This window comes from Arvicanthis niloticus, chromosome Y (genome assembly GCF_011762505.2).
Source record: "Arvicanthis niloticus isolate mArvNil1 chromosome Y, mArvNil1.pat.X, whole genome shotgun sequence".
Classification (NCBI taxonomy): domain Eukaryota; kingdom Metazoa; phylum Chordata; class Mammalia; order Rodentia; family Muridae; genus Arvicanthis; species Arvicanthis niloticus.
The window spans coordinates 415,156-427,204 of NC_133431.1; the positions used below are offsets into that span (position 1 = coordinate 415,156).

The following is a 12,049-nucleotide window of genomic DNA, read 5'->3' on the forward strand; positions in this document are numbered from 1 at the left end:
AAGCCATCCCACTGTTTATAGCTGATGATTCAATGAATAATCACACATTTCCAGACAAATGCATGAGCATGACTACTGCATGAAGCTCTGAACTGTGGTGATTTCCCTTTACTGGTGTCTTTCAGGATTGTCCCAGAAACATGTTTTCATGCTACAGTTGTTCACTTTTGGATGGGGCCTGCATAACAGGCAGGACTCTTAGAAAAGCAGGTTCTAGTTATTTCTTCCTTAGTCACTTGATTACAGGGCCTGTACCGGGAAATTCTTGGTGCATGTGTAATACCAGGGGCATTGTCCAGGAATAGAAACTAGGCTTCTAGGCAACTCAGGTACCTAGCATAAGTTTGCAAGTTGCCCCCTCCCCAGCAAAACCCAAGCCTAGCTCCACTCTCTAGGCTAATCCCAAACAAGGCTAGAGTTTTCAAGTTACATCCTCAACAATACCAGGGTCTCCAGGTTATTCCCCTAACAAACCTGCTCCTCGGGTTACAAGTCCATGCCTAACAACCACTAATGCAGAGGGGAGGTGAAGTTAAGTTTATGATGTGACTCCCAGCACCAGCCAATTATGTTAAAGGCCACAGCAGCTTTCCAATTAGATGCTCGCACACATCCTCCCTATTGCAAGAGACATTAAAATGGCAGCATTCAATCCTGCATTTCTTAATCAGCCACCATGTTCATGACCAGCCTAGGCCTGCAGCCAGGACCTACTGTATCTATGATGCTCAGCTCGAGCCATGTGCTCAGATAGTGAGATACACCAAACCGGCCACCCATGAGACGCCAGCGTGGGAGATGGCTCTGCCAACCTCCCTCGCTGTCTTCAGAATGCTTGGCTGAACCCAGACCATTCCACCATCCACATGGGCTCAGTACAAATGAGACTCTAATGCTTAGGTTATCCAACGGCTTTATAAGTTTGGTAATGATCAAAACAAGATGTCCATACAATCACCAATCTAGATATCCAATACTCAATCTAGATATACCAACTACCTTTGACTGCTAGAGACATACACACATCAATTTTCCTGTCCCCTCTCTCTCATCCCTCCCCCAGATCCTCCTCTTACTTATTCTCTTTCTTTCCTTACTCCTCCCACCTTAGCTATTGTTACAATTCCACACTTGAGCTTAGAATAAAGTCTTTCCACAATAGACACTTGGGGTTCCACCACCACCAAAACATTCTTGGCTGATGCTGGTGCATTGGGGATGGGAGCAAGCTAGCTCAAATAGAATAAAGACCCTCCTGTGATTTGCATCAGAACAGCTCCTGTGTGTGTCTTTTGGGGATCACTAACATTTCCCTGGCATGACATGTTCAATTTCTAGTAAGATGGAATAGCAGGCCAAGATATTTCTTTTCAAGGGAAGATAGTTGGATAGAGTTGATGGTAGAGCTTTGGTCCAATATTCAAAATCTATGTTTCACAATAAACACCTGCCAAAGGCTCCAAACAACATTCTTTGCAGCACTGAGCAGCAGAGAAAGGATTGGGTGCTCAAAGCAATTTTCAATTAAATACAGAGGCAAGCTTCAGCTACAGGCAACATTCCTATGAACAGAAATAAATAATAATCAGGAATTTAAAAAAATAAAAAATTCTTTTAAACAAAGATTTATTTAGTTTATGTATAAGTACACTTGTGCTGTCTTCTGACACACCAGAATAGGGCATTGGATCCCATCACAAATGGTTGTGAGCCACCATGTGGTTGCTGGGAATTGAACTCCAGACCTATGGAAGAGCAGTCAGTTCTCTCTTTTTTGGAATATTTTTTTATTTACATTTCAAATGTTATTCCCTTTCCCAGTCCCCCTCCCAATATTCATTATCCCATCCCTCCTGCCCCTGCTTCTATGAGGGTGTCCCCCCACCCACCTAATCACTCACCCACTCACTCCCGGAGTTGGAATCTTGATGTAATTTTAATTTCTCCTGATGACTAAGCATAACACATTGCTCATGTGTTATGTATGGTACACACGAGGACATCAGAAGACAACTTGTAGAAGTGAATTCTCCTCCCACCCTGCGGGACCCATGTGCTATAAGCTCAGGTCTTCAGACATGTTGGCAAATACTTTTAAGCACTGAGACATCTCTCCAGCACTTTTTCATATATTTATTGGCCATATGAATTTCATTTTTTAAACTTGTATGTGTATGTGTATTTTTCCTGCATGTATGAATGTGTGCCATGTGTGTGCCTGGTATCAGTGTAGGTCAGAAGACAGCTTCATTCAGACCTCCCTGCCATGTTGGTGCTGGAAACTGATCCAGAGTTCTCCAAAGAGTAGTAAGCAATAAGCACTCTTTACTGCTGAGCCAGCACCACAGTACCCATATATAGTCTTTTGAGATCTGTTTTTTTTTTTCAATTCATTTGGTTATTCAATGACTGGGACATTTGGGTACTTTTGGAGTTCTTTAAAGATTAAACTTCTCAAAGATAATATAACTAACAAAAGCCCTTTTCTTCCAGACTCTTTCTTCACTCTGCAGATTATTGCCCTTGCTATACAAAGCCTTTTAATTGCTTTCTGTCCAGCTTGTCAATTTCCGTCCTTCCTCCCCCAGCATTATTGGAATGATTTTAAATGACATTTTTCTATTTCTAGGATTTCTGTTGCTTTTTACAGCTGACTTTTAAAAATGTATCACCACAGCCAGGCAGTGGTGGCACATGCCTTTAATCCTATCACCTAGGAGGCAAAGGCAAGTGGATGTCTGTGGGATCCAGGACAACCTGGACTACAGATAGGGTTCCAGGGCAGCTGAGAATAAACAAAATCTGTATCAGGAAAAAGAAAGAAAGAAAGAAAGAAAGAAAGAAAGAAAGAAAGAAAGAAAGAACAAACTTATCTCCACAAATAACACATAGTTGTCAAAGTGATATAGTATACAAAAAAATGATTTCTGTGAAAATACACTTCTCTGCAATTCCTGGCTAGCTCCAAACTGTGCTGACCTTGAGCATCAGCATTTACTTTGTGTTTTAGATTTAGTCTTTGAAAAGAATGTGCTGTGTGTACATCTTTGTTACTGCTGTCTGTATGTCCAGCATCAGCACTGGGATGAAGCTGCTCCTGTTAGGCATTTATCCCTACTTCCCTGGCATGGCCACCATCGTTTGTCTTCTCAGCTTGTATACTCCCGCTCAGCTTTATGTTATAGGAGAGCCTGGTGCAGATGTCACAGGTGCTATTTAACAGCTACCACAAGATCATCATTATGCTAAAAATTGAAGTTATACATGGAAGAAGCTCAGACACTTCCAGAATTGGTTTTGTTTCCTACATGGGAACACACTCAAACCCAGAAGGGCACACTGGTCTGATCTGTATCAATAGATCTGTCCCATCTATTGATCTCTAATTCACTAGTGGCACAGAAACACCTCTGTCAAACTAAACAAATGTTTTGGGTTGTTTGCTTGTTTTGGTAGCTAAATGCAACATCACTCCTCATGCCTTCCCTCCTTTCCACACTACAAGGAAAGCTCACAGCTTTCCTCTACCAACCTCTGCCCAGTGAAGGATTCAGAGAAAACAACTGGGCTGCACTGTGCTTTTGTGGGCAAGATGCCCTGACTGACTTACTGAAGCAGCAATGATTGACTTCACTTATAGTCGATAATGGATACACTAAGGTCAGTTTCCAAGGCCTACAGCAGCACTTCACTTTGGTACAGCCAGTTTGGATGTGTCCAAATTTTCAAGAAAAGAACAGCATACCTGACTGGTGACAATCACAGCCAGATGGTCAGCCTTTACCACATAGAAACACCTTTCCAAAAAAAAAAAAAAAAGACTAAAGAAGATACACCAATTATATTTTCCACTATTAAAATTAAACCAAGATCCACTCAAACTTAGTTCCCTCCCTCTCACCCTCCCAAAGGAGAGAAGAACGATCATCAATGGCTGGAGACTGCTACACTGAAGCAGCACCTAAAGCTGCGCTCCTTGTGGTTTCAGGTGCTCTACATGGGCAGAGAAACTTCTCTAGTAACAAACTATAGAAATAATCCCTGAAAATATAGTCTTAACCACACACTCCTGCCATCACCCAACTGCACCAAGGGCCCTCACATCATACACATGGCGACTTCTGCTGAGACGCCCCACGCTATCCCTGTCAGCGCCCCCATCGCACAACACGTCTGCCCACGAGGGGAGACGAGCTCTGGCCTCTCCATACCCAGTCCACCGGGCATTTGGAGTCGATACAGTTTCCCTGCACTGCCACCGAGATTAGCATACAGTCACCGAGCAGCCAATCGGCTCACAGTTCTCTCCTGCCTCGTCCCACCTCCGCCTGCAATGGGTCATGAGTCGTCACTGACGGCCACACACCGCCCGCCCGTTCCCCGGGACCATGCTTCCTCCCTGCAGCAGCACCCGCCTTCAGCCCCCCCACCCCCCCCAGCTGCCTGAAGCGGGAAGCACCGCAGAGCCCCACGCGAGTTCACAGGCGAGTGCCGGTTTGGATCTGGCTCTAGCCCGAGGCCTTGCATGAGAAACAAAACGAAAAACAACATGGGGGAAAAAATGGCAATTCAAGGACTACGTGCATTATGTAATAAATTGTGTGGGTAAAGGGTACCATGGCTCACTGCTGTAATCCTAGCACTTGGGAGATAAAGGCAAGGGGTCAGGAATTTGAAGCCGGTTTTAAGATTTTGAAGCCAGCCACACCTACATGAAATCCAGTCTAAAATGATCAAAAAACAAATCTGTGTTTAGAGAAAAGTGAAAATAGACAAAGCAAACTGGCCACATTGTTAATTACTGGCTCAATTACTGGATATGTACTTGATGATCACTATTTTAATCTCTCATCCCATTTTAGCATTTTACCAGTAGGAGAAGCGTTATTTCCTTTTCTTATAGATGTTTCATTGCCTGACATCTGTTTAACAAGAGATGGAAAAAAAAAGTTGGGTCTCTTTTCTCTCTGGTACAAAGAGCAGTGTCTGACTTATGGGGAGTGAGGAAAGCTCTGAGTGAAATCAGTCCTGAATGAATGTGTGTTATTAACATGAGCACATCCATATCAAGAACCACTCAAACTCCTATGAAAAGAGATGGCAATACCTTCCTCTGGTTTGTGTGCACGTGTTGACAGTATGTGGAGAAAATATCCACCATACCTTTGCCGCTTCCCATATATTTTACACCTGAAGATGGCTCCCATACAAACTCTGGTCTCTCTGGTCATGGCCCTTCGATATTTAAGACTTCTCCATTCTTCATTCCCCCTTTTGTTTTCTTCGATTTTGAGATAGGGTCTCACACTGGCAGGACTAAACCTCCCTTTGTAGAGCAGGCTGACCTTGAACTCACAGAGATCCCTCTACCTCTGCCTCTCAACTGTTGGATTAAAGGCTGTACCATCATACCGCACTTACTTTCCACCTTCTGAGACATCTCTGCCCCTTCACTACACATGCTATACCTTGGTCTTTGAGTAGATGCTCCAACAGCACACGAGTCTGAACATTTCTCTAACATGTTCTAAGATTTAACTTGCTAGACATGTTGGGTCATGCTATAATCCTGACACTAAGGAGGCTGAAAACAGGGTTAACCACAAGTTTGAGGCCAGACTAGGCTACACGCTAAGTTCCATATCAACTGGGTAAAAAGGGGACCATCTACCAAAATAAAGATCGGAAGAGCTGGTTCAGCAGGTAGAGTATTTGCTTTCTATCAGAGGGCTGGATCCTAGCACCTAGAACAGGCAGGTCACAAATGCCTTTACCTAAACTATGATATCCCTTTCTGACTTCCATGGATACTTACACACATACATGTGCATACATATGCACACATAGATCCTCTTAAGAGATAATTAAAGGGCTGCATTCCTCCCTTGGATCCCTTCCCACTCTTGGGAAATTTTCTCCCTTTTCCTTAATAAATCGGGGCCAAGGGTGGCACTTTCTACCAATACTGAAAACCTGAGTTTGATTCCCAGAAAACACTTTGCTAGCATTTCTTCTAGGCTCCACCCCAGTTACTTGGCAACAGCCAGGAATGCCAGACTCCCTATAAAAGGGGTTGCTTGCCCCTCCTCTGTCTCTCTTACTCTCTTACCCTCTTCCCTTTGTCCCTTCTCTCCCCATTCCCCTCCCCCTCTCTGTTTTTTTCCTCTCCCTCTCCCTCTCTCCTCTCTCCTCTCTCCCCCCAACTTCCCCTCCCCATGCCCTAATAATAAACTCTATTCCATACTATACCCATTGTGTGGCTGGTATCTCAGAGGGAAGGGATGCCTCAGCAACACACTGCACCTCCACCAACCATATGCCTGGCTTCTCTTTCTTTTTTTATAAAACACAACACACATGGTGGAAGGTAAGAACCAATTCCCACAAGTTGCCCTCTGTGTAAAAACATACACACACAATAAATAAATGTAAAAATTTTTAAAAATAAATGTACATTCATTCTGCAATGATAATTAATCAAGTCAATAAAACAATACTATTTAAGATGCTACTTCTCTGCAAGCCTTCCTTGACCTCTTCAGATAATAATGACCACATTATATTTTTTGTTTGTTTTTCAGACAGGTCTCATTAAGGAGCCATGACTGTCTTGGAACTCACTATGTAGACCAAGTTGACCTTGAACTCACAGAAATTTACATGCCTCTGCCTCTGAGTACTGCAATTAAAGGCATGCACCACTCTGGCAAACCACCACATATTTTGAGACCCCAATTATCTTTCTATGTGCATGTGCACAGATCAATTAATCGCAAATATATTTACGTCCTTTACTAAAGTGGGTGTATTTAAATTTTGGTTTTGGCTTTTTGTGTGTGGTAGTTTGAATCAGAATGGCCCCCATAGGCTCACATTTCCATTCTTGGTTCCTAGTGAGTAGAACTGTGTGGTAAAAATTAACAAGTGTGGCCTTGTCGGAGATACTGTGTCACTTGTGGTGGGTAGCCATTCCCAGTAAGCTCTCTCTTTGTAAATGTAAACTCCCAGCTACTGTTCCCATGGTCATGCATGCCTGGCATCCTACTCCCCTCCATGATGGTCATGACTCTGAAACTGCATGCTCTAATTGGACTTTTTTTTATATATAAATTGCTTTGGGCCTGACATCTCTTCCAAACAGAAAGTAAGAGTGTACAAGCACATGTCCCACTTGGGTGTAGCCCTCCCTCACAATCTACCTTGTTTGAAACTGGTTCTTGTCTTGCTACTGACCGCAGTCAGCTAGCCAGTGTAAACTTATCAGCCTTGAGCAGGCCAAGCAGACCTTGAACATTTGTCAATACAGGTCTTAACCTGGACAGAGACATCTGCCTTGCCTGTAGTAACAGGTTTCCATAGAGACTCAGCTGTTTTGGCTGCTGTGCTGACCTTGCTTTACAACATACTCAAGCTGAATCAGAGAATGGATTTTGTAGTTTTTCCCTTTATATACACAGTGCTTATTGTTAATCTTTTAGCCTTGAACATAACCTTCTTGTCTTGGCTTCATTCTTCTCTCGCCCCCTGCCCTTTTCATTTCCAGCCCTCCATTCAGTTGAACCCTATTTGTTCTTTAGCCACCGGATGGCTACAAGCCAGTCTGCAAGCCTCCAGGGATTCTTTTCTCCCTAGTACACCACTCATGGTAGGAGCACTGACAGTACCTATTCGTGATACTGGAAGCAAACTAGTTTCTGAGGATTCCAACCTCGATCCTCACATAGTCAGGCTAAATGTGCTACCCACTGACATACCCTCACTGCCCACTGTAGAGGTCCTGTTCTTCATGTGTGAAGAGAATGAGCTGTGCAGCTCGTCTCCTCACAGGCTCAAGTGATTATCTCAGTTCAGTTCCTACTTAGCCGCTAGGACAGGAATGTGACAGTCAGTATGTTTTTCAAGACAGGGTTTCTCTATGTAGCCCTGGAAATCCTTCTCTAGACCAGGCAGAGATACACCTGCCTCTGCCTCTCCAGTGCTGGGATTAAAGGAGTGTGGTACCATGGTCTGACTATGACACTGTATTATGATGGGAAGACTTTGGTTTTTGGCATTAGGGTGTAGCTGAGGCTGGGTCTCACTCTTTACCTAGACAGTCCTTGAATTTATGGTGATCTATCTGCCTAATCCTCCCACATGCTGGGATTACAGATATGAGGCATCACACTAGGTTTAGGTCTTTCTGTTTTCCTTTTTACTTTGTCTGGACACAGGCGTCTTTTATGTAGCCCAGGGTGATCTACAACTCAAGGCCCTCATCCTCTAATACCCCAGTGCTGTGATTGGAGACATGCAGTATTTCAAAAACCAGAGGCAGAATAAACATAAAGAGAACTATCAAGAAACACAACTCAGGATTGTCATGCTCAACAGGAGAGCTCTGTATGGACCCATAAATACTAATTTGTGTGTATCTTTGTCATAATGTGAATATTTCTACTGTATTGTGCTTTAATCTCATAAATATGAATGTTGTTATTGTATTGTGTTTTAATTGTTAATTGATTTGTGTGTCACTCCAGTAAATACTGAATTACTTGATGGTTTAAAAAAAAGAAAAAGATATAGGTGTCGGGGAGGGAGTCAGTCAGTCAGTCACTGTATGTGATATAGGCCAGGTACTAGGTACACAGGAGGAAAAAAAAAGAAAAATCCAAAGTTCAAGAGCAAGAGAGCTGGAACATGTCCACAAATCCGTCCCTGAAGGGTATAATCCAGTCCTGCAAAGATGGTACTGTCTCCAGTCTCATTCTTCAGCAATTGAGGACTATGTTAACTCCTCCCAGGAGGCTTGTAAGAAGGATATTCCTGACATTAAAATAAGTATCTTTGAAAGAGGGATGTCTGGCCTGGCAGTGGTGGTGCATGACTTTAATCGAAGCACTTGGGAGGCAGAGGCAGGTGGATTTCTAGGCCAGCCTGGTCTAACAAGTGAGTTCCAGGACTGCCAGGGCTACACAGAGAAACCCTGTCTTGAAAAACCAAAACAGAAAAAAAAGAAAGAAAGAAAGAAAGAAGGAAAGAAAGAGGGATGTCTATAATGATGGTTCTGCATTTAAAAGAGCTTGCTGTAAAACAAGAGGACCAAATGTAGCAGAATTTTAGCAGAGCATAAATGAATTATGGCATGATAGCACGCAGGCTTTGAAGTAGTCAGTGATTGTTATCTGAGGTTTTATGGATTGTTCCTAAGGAGTCTCAGAGCCTTTGCCTAGTTGAGTCCAGAGACATACCAGGCAAACTAGGAAGTCTCATCAGGCCAAGAACTCCTTAGATAATGATTCCTTAGATAAGAGGTTTTAGTATTTAGACCGACTTGCTAAAGCTCCTTTTGTGAAACAATAAAAAGGCATCTGCTAAGCTGCCAGTGTTCAGGTGTCAGAGCTGCCCCCTGCTGCCAGCAAGGCCCTAATGCACCCTGCAGTATCCCTCTTTCCCAGAACACTGACAGCAAGAGGGTTTTGGTTTTTTTCTGCCACTGTTGTTCCTCAATCCTTCTGAAAGCAATGACCTCTTTTTCTTTGTATTATTGTTGCAAAGATCAGAGACTGCAGCACTCAGCACAAGGCAGGCACTATCCCACAAACACCTGTGACCCCTGCAGGACTGCTGGCATCCTGCCTAGACAAAAGGGAGGCATACTCCAAGTTCAGGGAGAGAGCCTGTCTCAAAGGAGGAAAACAGATAGAGAACACCTGCTGCTTCTGCCTGTGCCTGTGCACCCTCACACACTACACACAAATATACCTCCTCATACATTTGAAAAAGAAAACTGAAGGACTTGAATGTTGGTACAGAGGCTTGGGTCGGTACAGAGAAGAAGACATGGGAAAGAAGAAGGGGAAAATTAGGAAAACTACTAGGGGTATGGGGGGGGGGGACTCTGAAGCAATCTAAAGAAAAGTAAAAATTAGAGGTTGGAGAGATGATTTTCTGAAGGACCAGAATTTGTTACCCAGCACCCACAATCAGGAGGCTCAAATCCACTTGTAATTCCAACTCCAGAGGGTCTGTCACTTCTGGCATCTGATGTTCATGTATAATTTAAAATACGTACAAAATGAAAAACTTAGTATTACATGGAGGGGAACACTGATTCAACTGTTGGGAACTACAGATGCCAACAGTCAGGCATAGCGGCACACACAGCACCCAGTTTTATTTTTTATTTTCTTTTTGGCTTGGTTTGGCTCTGGTTTTATTTTTATTACTTTGTTTTGTTTTGTTTTGTTTCAAGACAGGATTTCTCTGCATGGCCCTGGCTGTCCTCAACATTTGACTTGTAGATCAGGTTGGCTTCAAACTTACAGAGATCTGCCTACCTGTGCTTCCCAAGTGCTGGAATTAAAGGTGTGAGCCAAGGAGCCCAGATACCCATGGAAGACAGAGGTGTCAGATTCCCTGGAGTTACTGTTTCAAGCTATCATAAGCTGTCTAATGTGGGTCTTCTGAAATAGTATGTACTCTTAACTACAGGAACTGTAGTTAGTGTAGTTAGTGATTGGAAGCAATGTTATTAAAACCATCATCTCAACAAAGTAACTTATTTAAAAAGTGCTTCATTTGCCTCCCTGTCCAATTTAAGGTGAAAAAAAAAAAAACCAACCATGGCGTTAATAAAACATTGGGTTAAATGTAAGCTGAATACTTCACAGAATCTATCATGGAGCCTATGGAGGGTCCCACCATAAATTTCATGTGTGGACACAAACTATTGTACATCAAGTACACTGACCTAAAATAGACCTTTTCACTTCCAGAATTTATAGCCATATTCCATTCCATGATGTTGGTACTTGATTATGAAATAAGGAGTTACATTGATCACCCTCTGGTTAATGAGTGTGAGCCCACTTATATTGCCAAAGAAGGTCTTGAATATTCCAACATAGCTGAAGTACAAGAAAAAAGGCTTTGAAACCAACTGTGTGAAGATAATAGAGGTCCTTGAAGTGGAAATGATGAAATCACTTAAAGAAATTGAGGAAAGCACAAACAATTGGAGGAAATCAATAAATACCTCAAAGACAGCCAGGAAAACACAAACAAAAAAGTGGAGGAAACCAACAAATCTTATAAATAAAGCCAAGAAAAACAAACCAAGAGTAGAAGGAAACAAAACTGTTTAATACATAAAAATGGAAATGGAAACAATAACAAAAGTACAAACTGAGGGAATGATGGAAACATTAGTACTGCAAAAAGAAACTATGGAAGCAAAATTCATAAACAGAATACAGACATGGAAGACAAATCTCAAGCATTGAATGTACAATAGAAGGGATGGAAATATTATACAAAGAAAATATTAAATCTAAACCTTCCTTACATAAAATATCTAGAAAATCTAGGACATTATGAAAGGATAAAACATAAGGATACTAAAACTGAGGAAGAATATTAGATGAAATTCTCAGAAAATATTGATGACAAAATCTTAGAAGAAAAATTTCCTAACATAAGGAGGGAGGTATCTATCAAAGTAAAAGAATCATCAAAACACCAAACAGAATGGACCCTAAAATGAAGTCTCTTGTATAATAATCAGAACATCCAGTACAAAAAAAGAATACTAAAAGCTGCAAAGATCAAAAGCCAAGAAACATATAAATGAAGATCTATTAAAACTGCAGATGACCTCTCACTGGAGTCTGTAAACATAAGGTCTTCGACATATATGTTGCAGAAACTACAGATGCCCAGATTATTATATGTAGAAAAAAGCAGGCCAGGCAGTGGTGGCGCACACCTTTTATCCCAGCACTTGGCAGGCAGAGGCAGGTAGATTTCTGAGTTTGAGGCCAGCCTGGTCTACAGTGTGAGTTCCAGGACAGCCAGGGCTACACAGAGAAACCCTGTCTCGGAAAACTGAAAAAAAAAAAAAAAAAAACCAACCCCAAAACAGCTTAACTGCTATTAATGGAGAAAATCAGATAGTCCATGCTAAAGTCAAATTTACATACTATCTATCTACACATACAAACTTACACAAAGTTATATACAAAGAATCCAACCAAAGGAAGTTAACAATACACATGAAAACACAGGT

General features: G+C 42.2%; 1 pseudogene; it reads right to left on the reverse strand.

The window, feature by feature from the left end:
- Positions 1–3,871: 3,871 nt before the first annotated feature.
- Positions 3,872–4,057, reverse strand: LOC143437421 (small nucleolar RNA U3; annotated as a pseudogene).
- Between the last annotated feature and the right edge of the window lie 7,992 nt (positions 4,058–12,049).